Raw genomic sequence first — 23812 nt, 5'->3', positions numbered from 1 at the left:
ACAGCATCCCCTGCAAACCGGCCACCAACCTTGTGGCCCTATGCTGCACTGACTCTAATCTGGCCATATTCTCTCTCTTTTCTCCACCTCTCTCCCTCCTCCCCATGTGCCCCAGCACTGAAACCTCCCACATGCCAGGTTTGCATTCACACCATGCTTTGTCATCCTCATTGGTGGGCCAATGATAGGTTGGTCTCCATGAACCCACCATATGCACTGACAAGAGAACGGTCAGTGCAAGAGAATAGTTTTTCAGCTGGTGGCCACACTCACATGAGTGCCACAGAAACACAACCCTCCTTGCACCTGGGCTGAGACCTACAGAGTGTCCCCATGCAAGGATTGCTTCTAGTCGGCTCCTTGTGTGACCTCTGCCACCAGCCGGCAAGAGAGGGGCATTTAGGGCAACGGGGGAACACATAGAAAGTAGGTGCAACTTCACTCTTCCTGTAACACACAGTAGGTGTTCGTGTGAAGGCCACACAAGAGTTGCTGCAAACCGAGAGTCTAAGATTCCAATCCCAGCAGGCAAGGGTGATAAGAAGTATTCAGACCAAACCACAGTTTTGTAGAACATCCAGTTAGACTAATAGATTAATTTTGGCATATGTTGCCAAGGGTTCCAGCGATCCTCTCTGACAGAACTCATGATGTCAGCAAAATTTGCAATGATTGGGTCCAAACTACTAATTTGGCTTGTCCATAACGCCTTCCTCTGTTGGAAGCTCCTTATCTGAATCGGATCATAATTTAAGCCAGTGCATCTTCAGCCTTCCCTGGAGGTCAAAATGCTTCCACAGCTGGGTGCCAGGAAGACAGGGAAACTTATTTTCCAGGTGGGCTCAGACCACGCTATGGATGCCTCAGACTCCCTTGCACTGGAAATGCAGCTGGCCCTTAGGAAATGCCTCCTCCCGGGCACTTTTTGTCTATTGCATCTTAGAGAACTGTTTCCCAAGCTCCCTGCCACATGTGATGCTCTCTTGGCCATTCATACATCAAGAATTAAGAAATGGAGCCCTCCACACAAAAAAGAAAACAGCAAAGGGGGACAGAGATCCACTTAAATTGTGTCTCTGTGTTAACTTATACGACAGACACCGCTGAAGCCACAGTAGGGCCAAACAGTGGGGTTGACCAGCCGCAGACATTCTGGATGTAGGTTGGAGTAGGAAGCAGCCAGTCCACACCGCTCTTGTAATCACCTTTTTATGAGTGCGGCGGGTCTGAATTCAAAATTGGGGGAAATGAAACGTTTTCTTTTTCTGTGGAGGAGGGGGGTCATCTTTGGGGAAAAAAACACACTTGGTTTTCCAAACCCTCTTTCAAATTCCTAGTTACAACCTGCTTGAGCCTGGACGACCAGCCTCTTCCAATGAAATGAAAAGTGCTAATGCATATTTTGAAGCTGGTGACTGAGAGATGCATCCATTCCCTTACTAGAAAATCCAGGACAGATTTCGCACTGTGACGTGTCTCTCACAGTTCCCTGTACGGCCACTTTCGAGAGAGACAGAAAGGCCACTGTGGCTGTTCATATTTGGACAGTGTAGAGGTCTTGGAATAAGCGTAGTCCCCAAGAGACCTCCCAGGTGCAGCAATGAAGGAGTTTTAGTCTATGCTGGATGTTCTGAAGTGTGCATTTGTTGGATCTCAGCATTTCTACCCAGTGCATCATATGAGGACGGCTACCTCCCGGCGTTTGGGACTGCTCTGGAGCTTTGCCAACCCAGGTTCAAGAGTTTTATGAACTGCAGAGCACTTAACTTTCCACTAATGCACATTCTTTCCAAGTGAGGTGCACTAAAACCCCATATAAAACACAGTTTGCCCCTCGTGAACTTTTATAGAAGTAGGCGGCTTCAGTCCATTCTCCTGTACCTGCCTTAGCCAGACTTTGAAAAGCACCGTGTATTTATAATTGATATAGTAAGTTCTTCCCCTGCTCTTTCCTTCTTTGTTTTTAATGATTCCACATACACACAGAGAGAGAAAGTGGGGAAGGAGGAAAGATCCATTTTTTCATATACAAAGCTAAGAGACCAAAGTATTTGAACCAGAGACTCATGCTGCACAGAGACGATGTTCTGTTGGTGGCCAGTGACCAAAATGAAGCAACACAAATGTTGATATCACAAAAGGACTTGAGGCCCTCCAGCCCACACAATCAGCTAGTCAAAGGTGGCAGGGCGGAGGGCGCTTTTGGGTTAGAAACCTCTGCAGTTTTGCTTAGGTGACCAGGGATGAGGTGACCAGGGACTTTAAGGACAGATGCATTGTGTTTTATACTGTAAGAGCAGGAGACTCAACCTTCCTGAATGTAATAGTGCTGCTTCTGCTGCTGATGGGAACCCCAATTCCACTTGGACAAATAGGTGGGTGTTTTCCTTAGACGGAGATGGAAAATGACATTCTTCTGAACAGCGTAGGGGACTTCATCGTGGAAAGGCACTATGCTCACACAAAACTGAATCGAGCTGCCAAGGTAGGGCACTCAATGTCTTTCAGTTTCAGGTAAGGTCTCATAGGCTGTGTTCCAAAGGTGTTGGTGAGGAGCTAAAAGCAAAAGAAGCCGGCCCTTCAAAATGAGTTATTTTACCTTGAAGCTCTTATGACCAAGAGGGGAGGAATTTCATCCTTATAGAATGAGGAAAATGCTGCACCAAAGCCAGAAGGACACCAGATGCTCTGTGATTTGGGGAAAGAGACCATGCACCCTGGAAACCCCAGAGGGCATGACTGGGACCTCGGATCTGAGCTTTTGCACCCCTACCTTGCAACACTCTGGAGGTTTCCTCTGGGAATGATCAACATTGGAACTCCTAGCCAAGACATTTGGCAAAGGTTTCCCAATGGTTATGGAGATGCTTACAATTAGAACGCTCTGAGTGAACACGCAGGCACTGATCTGCTGCCAATCCAATATGAACGGGAAATTTCACGTTGGTACAGGAAAAGCAAATCGAATGCAGAGGAGTGGAGTGCAGACATGGGTCCCTTCTGGTGTTGGGAAAGACAAGCCTTCTGGGCTTCATACTATCACACAACTGAGCTTGCCTCTTTTATATCATATACTTAGTCCACCCAGAATAGCAACCAGATGGCCCTTTTTCTATGAATATGTAGCGGGCAGCTGGCAGAAATGTACGTCTTTTTTTTCAAAGCTAGAATTTTTAACCTTTGCTATCATGCCAAAACATCCCATATCTGGAAATCATATAAGCTATTTTAAAACAATCTTGTTGCCATATGTCTCGCCGATCAGAATATTTCACGTGATAATGATGTTTTTTACAATAACACACTGAGGCTTGGGAGACTGAAAAAGCCTAATTTACCCAAAATGGTACATGACATTTCTTTCTCTTAAACTTAAAAAAAGAGACGGAAAGACCTAAAACAAAGCTTGGAAACAAGTATTTAAATTATTCTAGCTCAGCCATGCTGCTTCTAAAAGAGGTTTTGAATAATGAAGCTTCCCCTTTTCCCAGGAGCTGCTTTTAACTTTTAAATGAAGCATGACTAAATTTGAGCAAAGAAGATTTGATGTTTCCAATTAGCTCAGAGCTGAAAATGGGTTCTGATGTTATTACAGTCCAAGGATGTGAATGGGAACCACATCCTGATATGGTTTTCATAGTGGTAAAAAATTGGGCCGGGGAATTCCCATAAGTGACTCAATATCGTTGTGAATTCAGGCCTTCTTTTTCCTGAGGATCCCTCCGTTCAGAATTGTGTATCATTTGGCTGCAATTAGCCAGCAATACTCCGCTCTTCTAGGAACCAGCCAGTGCCAGGTCTGCAGAGTTTGGGGGGTGGAGTCGCTGCACCCCCAGTGGGCCCTCTTAATAAGCCCAGTTAGTCAAGACTTCTCTCTGCTCTCTTGGAGCTTCTGGGTGCTCCATCCAAAATGGGAATGGCATTGCAGAGGAAGGGACAGGACTTCTCCCAGGCCAGGGTCCCAGCAATGACCCTGCCCAACCTAGGCAGTGAAGCTCAGCCGCTGGTGGAGTCCCAAAAGGAATCCAAGTGAAGTCAGAAGGACAGTTTAGGTGTCCTACATTAGAAAGGACAGTCCTCTGCTTTGGAGATTGGACACTCCTCTACTTGAGAACACCTTCTGTTGTATGGGCTGTCCAGCTCAGGTGTACTTCAACATCAAAGGTCCACCAGAGGGAAGATCTGGACCTTCAAGAGGTCCATCCATAGTAGAACCTGGACAACAGCAGACTGAGCAGCTATGTTTATTTTATTTTTTATTTATACAGGCTTTTGTACACCGTTCTTCACAGCCAATTTGGCACACGGAACGGTTTACAAGATTAAAAATAAGAGCAGATTAAAAATGGTCAAATAGCAAAATAATCATAATGCATTCCAGTAATGATGCATTTCAGCAGTCCTGCACCAGAGCCAACCAACAAAAACCCAAGGAACCAATAAACAAAACTAAACTAAACATAGCTAAAAAATAATAAATAAACAGACAGTGATCTGGCAGGTACATAAAAACAAGTATAAGAATTTTTTTAAAGAAATGCATCATTTAACAATTAAAATATTTGCCTGGCATCTGAAGATGTATAATGTCTGGGCCAACCATGTTTTTCTTGGGAGCCAGTTCTGGGGAGCCAGCTCATACGGCTGGCTCCATCAGTCTTTCCTACTGTGGTGAGACTCGATTCTGTTTCAGTTATAGTTTATTTGCACCCATAATGTAAACTGGCACATGCGACAGTTATACAATCCGGTGCCCTCTTCCTTCCTTCCTTCCTTCCTTCCTTCCTTCCTTCCTTCCTTCCTTCCTTCCTTCCTTCTTTCTTTCTTTCTTTCTTTCTTTCTTTCTTTCTTTCGGCAATATGAAAGTGAAAATCAGAAACTGCAATTTAGTTAAGCAATATGCTAAGTAAAGGCTCAGCTAGAGGTGTCCTAGGCTGGAAATCCAGTTCGTTTTCATTCCAGCGATTCCTTGGCTACTTCAGATCTGATCATTAGAAGCAGGCCAAGTCAGGGATTTGATTTGGTTTATTTCCCCTGTGTCCCAGGCTCCTGCCCCTAAGATGGGCTGCAGTTTGCACATTAAAAATCAAAAACAAAGCAAAACTAGCCAAGGAAATTGGATAATTCAAGCTACTTCTGCATTTTGCACAAATTTATCCCCTTTGCATCAATCATAGTACTTGGCTCATTTTGTGCAAATCAGTACCAAAGCCTCCTGAATGTATGATTTGCATGCAATCAGCCATTTTGCACAAATGGGCACCTGAAAAGCAGGCAGTTCTTGCACAAATTTTTTGGGTGACAATTTGCACAGCTTGCATAAAGTTATGCCAACTTCCTTTATGCTTTGCTTTGGTTTAGTTTGGTTCAATTTGGTTTGACGTGGCTCGGCTCAGCTTGTTTTAACGGAAAGCAGGCCTGTCTTAGAGACTGAAGCTTGTGAGCTGGCCCGGCTGGCCGAGTGTAAGGAAGTGCCCATGTGTGGCTGAGAATTCCAGCGGTTTTCCACACGGCCATCAGTTTTGTCACATATCATTAGGCTCAGCTGTAGGGATTCACCATTCTGGAAGTCCTATAGGATTCCTCAGTGTTTCTGGGCCACCTCACAGCTGGCATTTCAGAGCGTATGTCCAAGTGGCTTGCAGAGTAGGTCAGTCTCTTGCTCAGGGCGGACTGCGCAGTGGGAGTTGTTGGAGGAGGCAAAAGAGGAAGGTGGCAGGAGCAGCAAGGGGGTCCACACCCTTTGGGGCTCCTTCAAGGTTGCCCAGAAGTTCCTTACACAGAGCGCGAGAGTCAATTTTGGATGAGGCTGTGGTTTTTCAGGAGGGGAGTGGGAGCATATGCAGGACCCAGTCCGTGAAGAAGGGGTCAGGATAAATGATTTGCTCGGCTGGAGGGGCTCCAGCATTCCTTCTGCCTTGCTTTCCAACAGAGATGGGCAGAAGCTTCTCCTTCCAGCTTTGGTAGAATGCTATTTTGAGTGAATCCTTTCATTAGCTGTGCAGTGTCCGTAAAAGAGCTGCATTTCCAAGAATTGTCTTAAGTTTGGGGACCCAAGGGAAGGGACTAGCTCACAACACACGTATCCCTCCATGGAAAACAACCAAGGAATGGCAGTGTGGTTAGATAACTGGCCATCGCAAATATAGCATTTATAAAAAAATTCAAAAGGATGCTGTGGAGGAAGGATGAGAAACGCCTTCACCATGGTCATGGGGTGATGGGGCGTATGAGGAAGGGCAAAGGGGGATACTGTGCTTTATTGTCCAGGTTGATTCACTGCAAGCACCCAATTAGAACTTGGATAAACACTAGCACAGTTTCAAAATCCAAGGCAATTTCAATATTCAGCTTTTACTTTGAGATTTCCAAACCCTCCTACAATTTGCTTTTACTATTCAACTCAAGACATGCATCGAAAAACTTAAATATGTGGCCCAGCTTCAGTATCCTGTGACTTCCCCGTGACCCTCTCCAAACCACCTGGCAAGCCCCTGGACAATGACGGGGGAGCTACTGAGAAGCTACGCTATTTCTTTAAAATGTATGGATCGAGGCTATGGCAAGTATCCTAGTTAATAACCTGCTGGATAGAATTCTTTTACACTCGCTTGTCCCCATGCACAGGCACACTAAAATCCCTAATCTGAACGCATTCTTAACTACGAACATTGAAACGTATTAGTACTGGGTCAACAGGACTGAGGAGGGTAGATTTTTCTGCCCTTCCATCCCATGGCAGTCCTTCTATCATGGAAGTGCATGATTCTGGCTCATCATGGATGCTAAGCAGAGTCAGGCATGTTGCAATCTGGAAGGGTGACTTAATTGTTGTGAACTGCCCATAGAGCTGTGTTTATGGGTGGTATTTGTAACATGATCATGTGATACAAGGGGAGCCACACACGGGACATGTGCGAGGAGAGGCGATCCCCTGAAATTAGGCAAGGGAACCTTCTGCTAGCATAGCCCTCCTTCTCACGGAGCACCCTTCTCATTGCAGAAGGCAGACCTTGGATCCAGCCCAACATAAACCCAAAATTTGTAGAGGCAAATGGAAGGTAGGGGCATTTATTCTAGGGCATCCACCCCCAACCTCGTGCTTTCCAGGCATGTTTGGGCTGCCACGCCCTTAATCCCCAGACAAGGGCCCTGCTGGATGGGAATTCTGGGAGTTGTGGTCCAGATTCCTCCAAAGGTCCCCAGGCTGGGGAAAGCTGTTCTAGAGTAAACCCAAACCTGTACATAAAAACACACAGGCAAGAGAATCGGGACCCTTGAACAATAACTGACACAGTCCTTTCTGCATGGCCTTTCTTGCAACAGCATCGTGTCATCATTCATTAACTGTTCCTTCATATCAATCCCCAGTTTATTTATAGCATTTATTCATTCTCAACCAGAATGCTTTTGGTGGTCTGTAAATATTCAGACCACCAAAGATTCATTTGAAGACAATGGCTTCCAATATTTCATGCAGTGCGGGTGTACAAGGCATGGGCTCAGAATATTTAAGGGTCTTTGTATGGCCAGTGAGGACATCTTTTTTCCCACCCAAAGTGCCCCTGGGAAGGACACTACATCACAGCCATCGCCACCACTATTTATTGATTTATATGCTACTTTCCCTAATTGTCCTCAAAGTAGCTCACAAGAACAGTGTAGCGTTCCAAGCGGGCCATTGTCTCCGCAGCCCACCGAGGGCTGATGCATTGCCTCCTATTCCCTTCTAGTTCTGATTATGGCTCTCTGGCTGAAGCCCAAGCAGCCAAGCCAAGCCAAGCCAAGCCAAGCCAAGCCAAGCCAAGCCTTATTCTATTTAGCCATAGGCCATTACAAAATTTCCAAAAGACATTGTGAAAAATTTGGAAAATTTGTTCATAACAGATGCCAGAATTGAATATGTATGTATGTATGTAAAATAAAAACAAGTTTAATCACTATCAATTAACTACCTTCAATCGAAACTGCAGAGCTGCCAAAGTGAACAGAGACACTCTATAGGATAAGTGAGCATCGTTGTCTGATAACAAAAACATTCTCAGATTCTAAGTATGCATCAATGGCAGATAAAATTCCAGCTAAAAATTTATCTCTTGGAGCCCTATATAGCGGACAGGATATCATGTAATGGGGAAGATTCTCTGCTATAGGAGAACCACAGATGCATACACAATGTTCTATTGGACCGTAATAATAATGACCCACCGAAAAGGCTGTTTGCATGGTTTGAAAATGCAAAGCAGTAAAGGACACTCTGGGCTTATAACTGGGGATATTGACTAAACAGTTAGATCTAGAGTGGTCAAATCTGATTTCTTCACACCAAGGAGCTACTTTAGATTTCAAAATTAAGAATTGATCTAACAATGTGCCTGACTTGTAAATCCATTCCCTAAGTTGAGTGCTATCAGCTGAAAACCCTAAAAGATAATCAAATGGTCAGTTTAGCTCCATGGACAACATACTGGCTTCATGCTCGAAGGTCCCAGTTCGAGCTCTGAGGTCTGGTCTTCACAGAGATGCTCAGCCTGTGTCTTGACTATACCACTTCAAGCACACAAATGGGTGTAACCCATGATGGCATACTCTGTATGTTTATTGCTGAAAAATAAACAAATGAGGCACAGATAGAAAACCAGTTTGTGGAGGGATTCTTTGGAGAGGAGAGGTATGAGAAGAAGCCACTCCCAAAGTCTATCTCATTGAAACACTAGTCCTGACTTCCCATTGTATGCGGATAAACATGCCAAGTTTTCTACATGTGCCTTTCTTACAGCAACCCTGCATGTTGTATGATCTTGACAAGTTTTAGGAAATACATACCATCTCAGTCCTCTGAGTCCAGAATTCATCCTTCGGAAGTACTCGGCCAACACTAGGCTGCCTCCCCGCCCCCGATCTCCATGATGGCAGTGACGAAAAAGAGCTATTGAATTATTGAACTTGGTGCCCTACAAGAGCAGGAAATGCTGTCTCAGGAGAGATGAGCCATCAGGTAGTAAACTGATAACATGGTTGATCTTGGCCACAGGGTCAGTACTAATATTTATTGTACACTGCATTTTCTGTAATATTTGGTTGCTTTCTCTTCAATAAACAAAGCCTCCATGCTGTGAACATCTTTACCTTCCTTTTTTTCACCCTGTGTTGTCTCAAACGACCTCCGATGGCAGCAGGTTTGACTTTCAAGTGAATGTTAGAGCTCAGGAAGCAAGAGAAGGATTTCCTTATAGGTAAAAAAATTTCACAGCACTGCTATAAACATCAATAAAGAGATTCATTGGTCTAAATCAATATGCATCCTATGAATTCCCCCACCCTTTAGATTGGACAAGGGAAAAATCTTTGCCTTTAAGAGCCTTCTCAGAATAAAAGCTACTGGTATAATGTATTAAATATAAACTTCTGTTTAGAAAGAAATTGAAAACAAAACACAGCCAAATGAAAGCTGCAACGGGGGGAAGAAAAATATAATTTAAGATGTGGAATAACGAGAACCGATTTCCACCCATGAAATATCTTCTGATAACTCACAAACGGTAAAGCCATGAATTTATGCATAAGATACAATTCACAACAAAGAGATAATTCATATTCAAATCTCATGGTCCTCCATCACACGGCCCTCTGTTTATATGTAGATAGTCTTATGAGAAAATGACACCAGAATCTACCGAAATTATGAGCCAGCAAGTCAAGCCTGAAGATAATAATTACTTAGTTCACACAAGCACAGTGAGATTCTTCAGCTCACGATCTTCATGCCCTGCACTAGCAAATGTACCATGCGGAAGCAGTAAATTAAAAGGACACCCTGCCTTCCCCCCCTTCTGAAACACTTAATGAACTAATAACGGCTTGACAAAGACTGGAGGAGAAAAGCGGAGGTGGAGGTCTGCCGGAAAGGAGAGGAGGGTGAAAGATCTCTCCTTAATTTACACTGGCATAAATGGAAAGGGGGTTGCATTCCTTTAGATAACTTCATCTCAGTTTTAAAAATCAGAGCAATTTGAAAGAGAACTGGACTCACAGGTAACCCTGTCCATGTCTACTCAGAAGTCATCGTGGAAATAACAGTGGGAATTACTCACAGGTGAGGGAAGAGCAAATTGGATCTCCTCCCCAGAGACTCTGGCATGGGATATAGTTCTGTGAGGGTTGATCTGTCTGCCGTTAAATTCAGATCTGAGGCAACTGGATTCACTCTCGGGTGGCATGTCTCACAAAGCGCCAGGTTACTACATCAAGCCCACTGGCCCTGGTTCTTGATGCTGGTCTCACTGCTGCATGCCAAGGACTAGAGAAGCTGACCTCATGTTGGTGCCTCCCAGGTATTTTGGACTACAACTCTCAGATTCCCAGAAAATGGGCCACTCCCACCAGGGCTGATAGGAACTGGAATTCAAAACATGGTGGGCACCAGGCTGTGGAAAGCTGGCCAGCGTCTTTGCTGCAGCCTGAAGTAATCACACCATGAAGGAGCAATTAGATTTCACTGATCTGACCCACAGTTTCTTCAAGGACTGGTTAGCAGGGGTGAGCAAAACCACACCACCTAAAGGAGATTCGCAAAAGAACCGTCGTACATTAAATCAAGTTCCTTAGTACTGTAAAAATAAGGTAACCCTGAACAAAAGAGGAAAATGCCATGCATTATTAGTAAATTATTTACTCTTAATATTATTTCTACTAATTCTTTATAACTGCTATTTATTAATGGCATCTCTAAGAGCCCTGGGTGGCATTGTTGATGTGAAGAGTAAAGAAAACACACACACGTGGTTTGATTTTCTCAGCTGAACAGGAGACTGGTGATCAGAAAGAGGGGAATTAATATCTACACCATTGTCATGGTTGGATCTCTCCCTGTTGAGATTTAGACCCTCAGTGGCCTTTCCCCTCGACAAGGTGAAGGACTTATTAAAATGGGTTGCCCATGAAGGTTGATGGATTCAAATGGATTCCAAAGTTCTCTGGGGAATCTTCCTGCTGGTTGGCTTGGTTCTCCTGTCAAATCCCTGGACACTCTGTGGAATTTACAGATGATGTAGGCGGCCAACATGTTCTCTCCTTCCAAGTAGAGCCCAGTCAGCTCCTTGGTACACACCTGGTCCTCGGTCCATTGCACTAAAGCAGGTGGGTATTTAGTATCAGTCTGTTGTAGTATCAATCTTTTAGTTGTTAAAAGAGGACAGGGAATCCATTCACGGTGGACATTTCTTAATTTCCATAAGACAAATGAATAATTTAGAGAGTGTGTCCATTGAGATCTACCCAAGGCCATTACTATTACAAAGATGGTATCTGTAGTAACTTCTCCACAAAAAGAGACATTGCCAAAACATACATTTAGGAGAGGCATCGGTTGCATGGTATCACCAACCATTAGCCAAATTAAACAACCTGTTAAAGAGATGCAGCGTCCAGTAGACACAGAACACAAGGTGTTGCTGAATGAGGTACAACCTAAGATCAGAGATGCAACCAGCAGATGTCAAAGCCTCGATCCAGTGATTAGGTGTTTTGTGTGGTGTTGTCCACAGCAGTTCCCAAATTCCAAATGAGGCCTACAGATCCCAGAATGCTGGGAGTCTCTAATCAAGACCCATTTCAGTTGGGCACTCTGTGGGATGACTCCTTCCAAGAGTCAGACAAGGGAGTCAGATTCTGTTGATTCTCTTGGACTTCTCTCTCCAACTTTCAGTAGCATTGACCACGGTATCTGGGGTGGGAACTGAAGACTTCAGTGCTCCCATTCCCTCTTAGATAGCTGATTACAAAAGATGGCATAAGGAGATAATTGCTCTGTTCCTATGGCATGGGGTACCACAGGGCTGAATTGTATCCCTCATGCAGTTCAGCATCTACCTGAAAACATTAGGAGAGCTCCTCCAGTTGTACAGACTGAGCTGACACCTATTTGTAAAAGGCACCAAGCTATAGCTCTCCTTTATACCAAGCCCAGGTGAGGCAGTGGGTGTTTCTGGACATGGCAAAGGACTGATGCCTCTTTTAAATTACAAAAAAGAGGGATATAATTTAGCATCATCTCATATTGATAGCTCAACCCTGACTGCTCTTTAGAAGGCCAGATCCTGAAGATGAAGCTCAAATATTTTGGCCACCTAATGAGAAGGAAAGACTCACTGGAGAAGACCCCAATGCTGGGAACAATTGACAGCAAAAGGAGACGGGGACGGCAGAGGATGAGGTGGCTGGATGGAGTCACTGGGGCAGTGGGTGCAGGCTTGGGTGGACTCCGGGGGATGGTGGACAGAGTCTGTAGGATTGTTGTTCATGGGGTTGTGGTGGGTCAGATACAATTTTGCAGCTAAACAACAACAACGTATTCATAGCATTCCATACCTTGATTTTCCAGGGAACCTCAACCAGCAGTTTTATATAGAAGGAACAGAGCAAGTAGGATAGAATTCTGCAGCCCCCACAAAATAATTTCCAAGGAACAAAAGGGAAACCTCCCAGGAGCACATTCTGGAATCGACTTTCCAGGTAGGAATGGGACCACCACTAAGTTGGATATCGGCCCTCCAACTCAGACATCCAGAAGGCTATGAGGGGCAATGGTGTCAAAACCCACTGAAATGTGTTAAGACAATGAGCAGGACTGCATCCCACTCTTTCTTTGTTTTTCTCAATAGAGGCCATGTCTCAGCACAGCCAAGACAGCTTCAACTCTAACTCCAAGCCAGAATCCAGAGTGAAATTCTTCTAGAAAATGAGCTCTCCAAGAGTTTGCTGAGAGGCCCAGAAACACTTGCAAATGTGCAGATGGAAATTTAGGTAGAATTATTTTGATTCAAATTAACAAATTAGCATACAAAATATCTCACCAACATAGCGTGGGAGACTGTGAGAAGGTAAACGTATGTGCATTGCTCTATCTGCTATCTATAGAGGACACTTCCCTGGTAGCCCTTCAAATAGAGGACTGCCCTGAGTAAAAGAGGACACGTGGCCACCATAGCAGGTCCCAGTGAGTGAAAGCTCCTTTCCTGTTCTTTCTTTTGCTGCTTTTGCAAGTCTGTGCCTTTGACTTTCTAAGCTTTGTGGTGCAGGGACCCTAAAATGACTGCTTTGTCTTTACTGGGACTCTTCAGCTTTGTACTCGCTCTGGCTTATTTATTGATTTAGGAGGTCAGTGGCAGTAAAATCTATAGAGGACCCGCAGCGCTAAAATATGCAATAAAGAGAGAGGCTTGAGGCAATCCAAGTTTTGGAAATGTTTACAAATACAGCTTCAAATAAAATACTTTCATAGAAAAGAGCATGAAGATTAGATAGACAGGAAACAATAAATTTAATCGTATTCACTCAGCTCTTGGCTTTTTTGTTTTTGTTTTATCTATGCCATCACTTCTACCACTGCCTGGAATTTTCTCTATCTTTCAATATCTAAAATGACTCTGATTACATTTCTTTAAAATGCAGCATGGCAGAATTGTTTTCATTCATCATTTCAAATGGCGCTACAGCATCTCTTGGCTTGTGGCTGGCGCTGATGGAGCCCTTTCCCCTGTTTGTGTCAGTAAAAACGAAAGGAGGAGAGAAGAAAACTTTTAATAGCTTTACAGAGAGGAGAGGGGCAAGATGCTTAGCGGAGCCCCAAGTTCCCCTCTACACCTTGATGCTGATATTTATCCATTTCTTTATGATCTCTTCTTCCAATATTCATTTAGCTGCCACCTTGCATCCTGAAATGAAAGCCCTTCAGAGCTTGCAAGGCTGCTTCCCGAAGGAGCCCAGCTGAATTCTCCCTTCCTCCCAGCTGCACTCAGCAAGAGAGTCCTTGCATCACTGCCGGGCGCTTTCCTTCAGGGTACGCAGCAGCCTAGCCCTCAACACCTGCAAAAGCAGACTGCTCTCAGTGGAAACAGAACACTGGGATGCTGCATTCTCCTATCCAAAACATGAATGAGACCCACTCAGTGTGTTCCAGCACAACCAAGTATCTCTGGAACAAAATGAAATGCACCACCACATCTTTCCGGAGCGATGGGAGGGAGCATTCTGGTTCGTTCCTGTGGGAAACGACTCTGTAATCCACTTGTCATGTTTGTAGGCCCAGTGGGGAAATGGGATTGCGCTCTTACAACTGATTTGCCTCTACCCTTCTAGAATAACAGCTCCAAATAATTCGTAATAACATCAGCCATGTTAATATTCAGCATTTATTTTATTACACCGATAAGACGGAAGTCCTATGCATGTTGCCTGAGGGTTAAATACCACATTTAGGGTGCAACCCATGGCTGTCTGGGGAATCCTGGGAATTGTAGGATTTTTCTCTCTCTGAATGAATAGGATTACACCCTAAATGTGGCATTTCACAGAGGCAAGACTTTTCTCTAAATCCCACATTTTTCTATAGTAAAAAAGAAGGAATTCACCATCCAGGGTTTTATCCTCGTGAATGCTTCCTGCTATTGTATAAAGGCTGACTGTGTTGAAGGGACTCACTGATTCTTTCAAGCCCCTTCTGCTTCTCTAATATAAATAATGAATTTAATGAGCAATTGCACACCAGATATTTGGATATAATTCAAGTCAAATCAAGGGGTGCTGATTAGATGAACATCCACATGTCTGTTGTCTACATTCATGGAGGGGAAGCATCGAGTCCACCCCCTGCTGTTGCAGGACACCACGTGACACCATCCCACTCAGAGGGCTGTCCAGCTTCTTCTTGAAGGTCTCCAGTGTGGGAGAGCCCACCACCTCTTCAGGCAGCTGCTTCCACTGTCCTATTGCTCTGACAGTGAGTGTGGAAGCTTTTCCTGATGTCCAGCCTGAATCTGGTTGTTGCAATTTGACTTGATTATTCTGTGTCCTACAGTCTGGCATCAGCAAGAAGAGATTTGACCTTCCTCTTTGTGGCAGCCTTGGAGGTCCTTCTAGAGGAACGTCATGTCCCCACTCAATCTTCTCTTCTCAAGGCTTTAATTTTGTATTTGTAAATCAATGTATTTTTTGTATTGTTATATTTAATGGTAATTTATTATGTACTATTGTATTTCAATGTATTTTATCATGTTGTAAGCCGCCCCGAGGTTTCGGCAAGGGGCGGCATAGAAATGTTATAATAATAATAATAATAATAATAATAACAACAACAACAACAACAACAACAACAACAACAACATGCCCAGTTCTCTCAGTGTCTCCTCTTGGGCAGTGTTTCCAAACCGTGGTTCATTTTTGTTGCCCTCCTCTGGACCGTTTCCAATTTTCCTGCATCTTCCTTTCATCTTGGTGCCCAGAACTGGACACAATATTCCAGGTGAGGTCTAACTAGTGAGGAGTGTAGAGGAACTACTGTTTCTAGCTATTTGGAAGTAATACTTCTGTTAATGCATCTCAAAATAGCATTTGCCCTTTTGGCGGCTGCATCGCATTGTTGGCTCATGTTTAGCCTGTTGTCCACAATTCTTACAAGATCTTTTTCTTTTTCAGTTCCATGGAGCCACGTATTCCGCACCTTGTATTGATGCATTTGGTTTCTTTTTCCTAGGTGGGGACTTGGCACCTGTCCTTTGAGAAAGGTCAAAATGAGAGATCCTTTCAGCTTTGCAGCAGAGTTCTGCACCTCAGTCCAGCTTCAAAGCTCTCCCCGCTGCACCGCACTGGTTCTTTGGATCACCATGTAAATACACAGGAGAGCAGATTCCACTATTGTTCAATCCTGAGCAAGGATGAAGCTGAGTTCAGCCAGAGTTCAACTTGGCACTGCATCCCTCATCTAAACTCTGGAATGTAGACAGTAAGAAAGGACTCTTGGGCAGGTGCAAAGTGCATTTCCTTCACTGCAAAGAGCTTATACTCTAGGGCCTGGGAGAAATGTTTCTAGATTCAAAAGCATTATTTCCAGAAAGGTGCATCCCTGCATGCGTGTGTGCATGTGCGTGTGTGTGTGTGTTCTACAGACTAAGGACTGGGCAAAGTCTCTGTTTTGCTTGTTAATTATACATGAACTTTGGAAAAAAAAGGATCACTCCTCATGTAAATCACAGGTTCTACATCTCATTATAATGCTTTAGAGTATAATACAGAAATAATCAGACAATAATTACCCTCTGTGCACATGGTAGTTCGATAATTATTACAGGATTAATTGATCTCATTTGAATGCAGGAATATTTGGTTATGGTACGTGTGCTCTGGGTGATAAAGCGATGCACGATGTGTTGATCTGTCTCTTCTGATCCACATCACCTGAGCACTAAGTACTGTCTTGATTTTGTTTGTCTAGTCCAAACTCGATTTATAATGCATGGAATAGAAAGAATAACTGTTTAGATAATTGGGCATCGGGGATCCCTGGAATACTTTATTATGCACCAGAACCCAAATAACATCTGTTCCTACATTCCTGTTATTCGAGGTTGCTTTGTAGTTATCATGTCTTAGGGGACCTTCCAACTGTGAAAGAAAGAAATTCAGCTGAAAATTCACTTCATGGAAGACCCTTTTATACTGATTTAATGTGGAGTGGGTCAGAATTAGATTGAAAGGGGTGCAAATAGGCCCTGTGCTGAATATACTTCAGTTTTGATTTTCAGGTGGAAAATAGTTAGGATTTTTCCTGAAACACAGAGACAGACAGACAGACACTCACTTATTGGTTCTTTTCTTTATTCAGTTGCCACTGTTCACCACTGTTTTTCCTCATGGCTGGCACCTCTCTTCTCCCCTTGCAATTAATTAGTCACATGGGTGATCCTAGCTAATCAGGGACCATGGCATTCACCTAACCAATCAGTTCTGGCTATGCGAGGACTCGGGTGAGAAAAAGCAAAGCCAGCTGGGAGATAGCTTGAGCAATGAAAATAAACTGATGGATATTTTGAACCAGTGGATAAACCGGTAGAGTGCCAAAAAGGTCAAGTGAGATAGTCATTCAAGCTCTGCCAGAAATGTTAGAGTTAGCCATCCTGTTACATTATTTAGTTAACATGGTTGAGCTTTTATATAAAAGTTCACTGTAAAGATGACCATGTTCCACCTTACTGTTTGTTCAGCACTGGTGATTCCATAGTGGCAACAGGAAGAGATCATGTCTATAAAGAAAGAGGGAAAGGGGATGAGAATGCTAAATTTCCTTGGTTTGTGTGTGTGTGTGAGAGAGAGAGAGACAGAGAGAGGGAATGAAAGAAAAGATTAAGGCTTAGTTCTTACCTGCAGCAGGTGAGGTAAACCCATGCTGGGACTGTACCAGTGAAGTCTGCAGGTGTGGGCTCATATATCAGAAAGATCCCCCATTATTAAACATTTGCATAGGAAATGGGGGAAAACTGTCATGGGAATAAGACCTCCCGCCAGCTCTACACAGTAAGACATTCCCAAAACAGAAGTTAAGGAGCCACCAACCACACTGCTGTTTTGGCATGGGAACCACTGACTTGAGGCTGTTTCAGGGTCAGCTCCAGGTTTGATGGGACTCTTAGTCCAGACGTCCTTCTGGATGGGACCCAGCCTCATTAGGGCCCAGCTCCTCCTCAGCGCCATTGCCTCAGCCTGTTCCTCTCCCCTCCTCTTGGGCCACAATCTGTAAAGCTATCCAGATTGGAAGGTGGACGGGAATGGAGGCCTGCTGTTCCTTCTAGCCTTTCCTGTTGCTGCTCACTCAGTTAGAGTCTGAAGGCACCAGCACCAAGATGGAGCCCCAGGTGCGCCAGTACTTGGCAGTGTGACCGCACTATGGCTGGGCCTCTTCAGGTAGCCCATGATTCTTGTGATGTGCACATATCTTTAAGAGGCCCACAAGTGGTCCTGTCTCTTTCTTTCCTGGAATAGAATTGGGAGACTTCTTTTTAAGTCCTTGGCCTGAGCAGTCTGCTGTGTGGTTGCTCAAAAGTTAGCTCTCTCAAGGATAGCATCAGAAAGAATGCTGCTGGAGAGTCCCTGGGTCTGAAGCACCTTGCCAAGGGAGCAGAGCCCAAGGGAGGACTTAGACCGTGGGCAGATGAGCTCATCCCCACGTCCACCATACTCAAGACCTTTTACACTGCTGACCTCTGGTGTCTGTCCAGGCTTTCTTCTTCTGCATCCAGGCCATTTGCCCAGTGCCCAGGTGGAACAGCCTTCCCATAGCAGCATTGTGTAAAATACTGAAATGATGGTCTGGGAGAAGTCACCAACTGAGGGCTGAAGTTCTCTGCTGAAGATCTAGAGCCATTACAGAATGGCTCCTCCTCGCCATTGACTGACCGTTCATTGGCGGTGGGAAGGAGAGAGATCCTAGTGTCCGTCTGGAGTGTGTTTCTTGCTGGCAGCTTGTTTGTCAGTGTCTGTGCCAGCGGCAGCAGAACTCTCTGTGGCTGTTGACTCCCAGCCATTGTGCTCTCCTATAATTCTCCTGGAGTGATGTGTCTCCTTGACACTATCATTCGAGGAGCATTCTGGGGGAGAATAATGGTGAATGGCAGTTGGCAATGGCCAACAACAGGTAGCCACAAGGAGCTCTGCTACAAGGCCAAGACAAATATTACTTCCCAATCTATCTAGCTGCTATGTCGTTTGCATTTTTGCTCTAAAGGAGGGTAAGCAGCCCTACTCTGGATCAGGGCCATGGCACAAAGCCTCCTATGAGCCATGCTAGGATGCTGATCAAAGTTGGGCCATCTGCGCCTTCCCGAGGGCAAATACAGAAGGTAATAGCATTGCTGCTGGATACTAATTTAAAGTAATGTTGCTGTTAGTCCAAAGACCCGCGAGGAGCAGAAGAAAGTTTTAAAAACAGGAAGAAGCCCAGTAGGACCCAGCTGCCAATAGCAGACACCTCAAAATTATTTTTAAAAACATACTCTTCTTTGCTTCAGGCGCTTCTTTTGGTACCTAAAAAAGCAAGTTGAAAACTCAGCCATCTTGAAAAGTGATGTAACTGGAGGATGGTGGGGATTAACCACCATCCAGAGATGAATCAATCTTACAAATTTGTTCTCCATCTTCTCCACACCCTTCACCTCTTCCAGGCAGAGACTGTCTCTCTCTCTTTCAGCACATAAGTGTATGAGCTTTGCCGAAGTATCACATACAATATACAAGGAAAATCAAGGAGAACTGTTTGCAAACTCTGAGCTGAAGGATAAGATGGTTTGCTCCCCAAAGAAAGGCATAATGTGAAATATGATTTGTCAAATGATCTCTCCATTTCTGCTACTTTTAAAACAACCAAACGTAGCAATGCTACATTGTAATGGATGTTAATTTTTTGTTTTGTTTTGGAGGAAATGTTATGTTTGCTGTTTTGTAAAGTAAAACAGATAGCTGCAAACCATAAGGAAAAGAAGGGAAAGTAAAGAAGACAAAAATATATACAGCTTTAATCCTCCTTGGGCTGGCAATCTGAAAAGCTCTAAATAATTTAACAAAAGATTTAACTTCTAACAGCCTGAAAATGACACGTACAGGAAGGAACCTTCAAACAGGTGAGAAAGCTCACGATGAAAAGTAAAAAAATCGCATTCAGTCTCATCCCTTTTGTCCCAAACAGAGCTTTATTGGCCCATCCTCAAAACCAATCTCTGTCAAAGCCAAGAAGAAATAATAAGAAACCCACCCTTCTAAACATTGCGTTATGTCAAACGTGGGTGCACCCACTGTTTCCCACCAGAAAATTCAAGGAACCTGCAACAGCAGACGGCAAGATGAGAGAGATTTAGCAAAGCCGTGTCAGTCTTTTTTGTCATCGCAGCCTTCCCCTTACACATCCGACATGAATAAAGATGGGCAAAGTGGCAGAGAAGAGTTCTGATTCAGCCCTCCTTCTAAGCAGTTCTGAGAGCACAAGAAACCACATCACTGCTTCAGAAGAGGTTCCTCTCATTTTCAGTGGAAGGGGGGCAGACGCTTGTGGAAAGGCACAGGCAGGGAGGAGCAGTGGCTATTAAGCCCCGTTCATGGTGCCCGGCTTCTGCTAGTCAGAACGATGTGCAGCCAATGCCACAAGGGAGTGTCTTCCAGCAAGAAACCAGTGATGCAAATGAGCATCTGCTTGACCATCCCCAGTGCTTATCTAGACCTCACCTTGACCAGCATCTCCATCTTGGTCTTGCCTGCTTGGATGGACGGCCACATTACTCATCAGCTACACAAGAGGGATTGAATCAAATGGGAATTCTGCAAAGAAAGGGATCTTGGATCCTGAAAGCCGAACAACAAAGGTGCATCACATGATTGCACATGTGATCTAGCAGGGGAAGGGAGATCATGAAGGTGAGTGGAAGGAATGGGACCAGGGCAAACTGTGTGCCAACCAGCTCCAGAATTAATTCGACAGTATCTCTCTGGACCAGCAGAGTGCAGCCAATCTGCTTAAGGGTGGGTAGAAGAATGGGAAAAGCCCATCCACCCCTCTTGATGCATCCATTGGCATGGTCATTCCTTAGGTTGCAACACTACAGATCCCCTAAATGGATGCTTTCATGGAGGAGCTATGGCTTTGTAAAAGTCCTAGATCCAATCCTTGGCTTCTCCAGGTAGGGCTTGTGGAGACCCGTACCTGAAAACCTGGAATGAAGTTGCCAGTCAGTGTAGCTGTACCAAATAGATGTTCTGGCTGATTAGGAGGTGTTTCGTGCGTTCCATCAATGCCACTGAACAGTCCTCTAAACTCTCTGGGCATAAGACCCATCCTGATAAAGATGAAAGAGTCACTTTAGTCCCTTCTCTTCCCCAAAAGCAGCCAACAGCGATGAGCAAAAACCTGGGATGCCGACAAATGCAGTGGGAGCCCCTGCTTTACTGACGAACTCCTCAGCTGTGCTCTAGGAACATGTGGAAGAGCCATGATTTGGCGATCACTGAAACCAGGAGCAGCAGCTTGAGATTTCATAAAGAGCACCATAACCTTCTCTCCCATAATTCTTGGGTTGACACAAATAGGATGACCTTGTGAAAAGGAACTTGGGGTGCTGGTTGGCTGCAGGCTAAACATGAGCCAGCAGTGTGATGTGGTGGCCAAAAGGGCCAATGCCACCCTTGGATGCATAGCCAGAAGCGTGGCTTCTAGATCGAGAGAGGTGTCACTCTATATGACTTTGGTGTGCCCGCAGCTGGAGTATTGTGCTCAGTTCTGGAGCCCTCATAACAAGAGGGATATAGCAAGGTTGGAATCGGTGCAGTGAAGGGCCACAAGGTTGCAGGGTAAACCAGATGAGAAGAGACTGAGGGAGCTGTGTCTGTTCAGTCTTGAGAGGAGAAGACTCCAAGGGGACCTGTTAGTAACATACAGGTACGTGAGGGGGTGTCCCACAGAGGGGGGTCATGACCTTTTTTCCCCTGCAGTGGAGAGCAGGATGCCTTCCAATGGAGCAAAGCTCAGGGAACCAAGATTTAGGGTGGATGCCAGGAAGAACTTCCTGACGGTTAGGACCCCAAGGGGATGGAATGGGCTTCCATGGGAGGTGGTTGAGGGCCCGTTGGTGAGGGTTAGGGTTCAAGGAGGCCCCTTCTGACTCATTCCGTTTCTATATTTCTATTTTTCCCTAGTTGTCTGCCCCCAGTGCCTGGTATGCAGAGGAAATTCCATTTGGCCACCCTAGCAAGTAAGTGCAGGGGAGATGGGGTTAAAGTCTGTCGATCTAAGAGAATTGCCCCCTTTATTCCTTCATGTCTGTCTCTCCCAAAATATCTGATGGACTTGCCAGGCATTAAAAGGAGAGTAACATTTTACCCAGAAAAGACTTCCTTTGGCAGATTGGCTGGGTGAGCAGAAAGGGTTTCCTCCGAAGAAAAAGTTATGCAGTTGCAGTGCTGTATCCACTGAAAATATGTATTCCCGCGCTTAGAAAATGTTTAGTTTATAATCCTCTTAAAACTAAATATATGCATATGTTTGTAGGATCTATAAGAGAATGGACATCTGTTGTAAAGGTCTGATTCTGATATAGAACATTTACATTTCTTGTCACTGTATTACAGATGTGCATCACAAAGTTCAAAAACAGGAAAAGTATTCAGTTTACATTGCATGCAATAATTTAAGAAAAATCACACGCTTCCTCATATTCAGAGGAGAAAGAACATAGGATTTTCAAAACTGGATTGTAGGAATGAGTGCAACTCTTAGATTCGTCTTCATAGTTCTAAAAAGTCCTGTTCAGCTGTTTAGCTAAACTAAATACTGCACTTTTTCCTGTTTTGTTTTCATTTTTGGTCTGAAGTAGCAACTCCAACATTTTGCAAATGAAATGAGTGCATCTATCATGGACCCCACTTCACTCTTTGTTGGGTCACACCCAAATGCTGGACAGCAAAATCTGTACCGACCCCAGGTTTTGAAGGCCCCTGGAGAAGGCACGCTGAGTGGTCCCCATCCTGCATCTGGTGTATCTTTGCCCTGCCTGTGTCACTAGAGTCTCTTCCTCAAGGAAGTACTCACTCCCCTCATGCAAATCTTTGGTGTGACCACATCTAGAACACTGCATGCGGTTCTGGTCACCTTACCTAGAAAAGGAGATTATTGAGTTGGAAAAAATTGCAGAGAAGAGCAATGGAAATGATCTTTCCATGAACTTTCCATGAACAATGGAAATGTGCAGGGGGCTGTAGAAGCAAATCTTGGAGGAGCAGCTGTGGCAACTGGGACTGGACTGCTCAGCTTGGAAAACAATGTGAGGAAAGGGAGACACGATGGAGGGGTTTAAAATAATTAACGATGTGGGGAAAGTAGAGGAGACATTTCCCCCTTTTTCCCCTCATGCTCGGACCTGGGGTCATCCCATGAAGCAGATGGGTGGGAGGTGTAGGATCGCAAAGGAGATCCTTCTACACACAGCATACCCTTCAACTATGGAACTCACTGCATGGGAAGTGGTGGCGGCCACCAGGGTGGACGTGCACAGGGTGGGCATGTCATGAGTAGAGCTGGGATCATGCTAGATGGCCCAGGAGGCCCCTTCTGACTCTGTGTTTGTTTCTGTTTCTATGGATGGCTTGAAAAGGGGATTGGACAGATTCAGGAGAGAGGAGCCTCTCCGTGGCTACTAGCCTCGCTGGCAATCCATTGCCTCCTTTACCAGAGGTGGCCTGCCTGCACACCCCGGCTGCTGAGGAGCTTGGGCGGAGGAGGTCCTGCTGCTTAAGAAGCCCTGTGGGCAGGTGGTCTGCCACTGAGCAACAGACTGCTGGACTGCATGGAGCATTGGTCCAGCACGGCTGTGCTGATGTTCTCCTTCTCTCCCACGTCATTGCTCTCCTGGCTTGCTGGACGGGCAGAGGGGCAGGGAGCAACTGGGCAGAGGCCTCGCCAATGGCTCCTTCTCCCCATCTCAGCTACTTGAGATGCAGCAAGCAAGGTGAAGAAGAGGAGCACACCCTGCCGGCCTTGTACGCAGGCCCCTTCGGGAGCACAGGATCTGTGGCAGGTACCCAGCCACGCCACGCTGTGATGCTCACCCTGAGCAAAAGGCAGAACATTCCATTTTTGCAGAGGAAGGGGGAAATCGATGCATGGAAAGCTAAGCAACCCTCCATCCAGGCAGTCTCTGAGCAAAGACCAGGACTGCTTGCAGTAATGATTTACTTACTTTATGGCTCGCTGTTAACCCATGTCATAAAACATAATGACTTGGACAGTGCAAAAGCAGCAGCTCTTTTTAATTTTCATTCCACTGCCATTTTAACACATGCATTTTTATTTCCAGGAATGCATTGAAAACAGCCAGAAAAAAATGAGAGTGAATTTGTGTAGCAAAATCCAGATTTTTTTTTTCTTTTTGGCTTGTCAATTTCTCTCTCTCTCTCTCTCTCTCTCTCTCTCTCTCTCTCTCTCTCTCTCTCTCTCTCTCTC

At 44.9% G+C, this 23812-nt stretch overlaps 1 long non-coding RNA gene across 1 annotated transcript in view; it reads left to right on the top strand.

Moving 5' to 3' along the window:
- The first annotated feature begins 8703 nt into the window (after positions 1 to 8703).
- LOC123029627 overlaps positions 8704 to 23812 on the top strand; it is a 17588-nt gene continuing 2479 nt past the window's right edge. Inside the window, exon 1 of the long non-coding RNA XR_006415962.1 lies at positions 8704 to 8716. This is a non-coding gene — a long non-coding RNA (uncharacterized LOC123029627). The remainder of the gene's footprint in view (positions 8717 to 23812) is intronic.

Source organism: Varanus komodoensis, unplaced genomic scaffold, assembly GCF_004798865.1.
Source record: "Varanus komodoensis strain SLA01 unplaced genomic scaffold, ASM479886v1 scaffold40, whole genome shotgun sequence".
Taxonomy (NCBI): domain Eukaryota; kingdom Metazoa; phylum Chordata; class Lepidosauria; order Squamata; family Varanidae; genus Varanus; species Varanus komodoensis.
The sequence above is the reverse complement of the archived record's forward strand: the minus strand, read 5'-3'. Positions and strand labels throughout refer to the sequence as shown.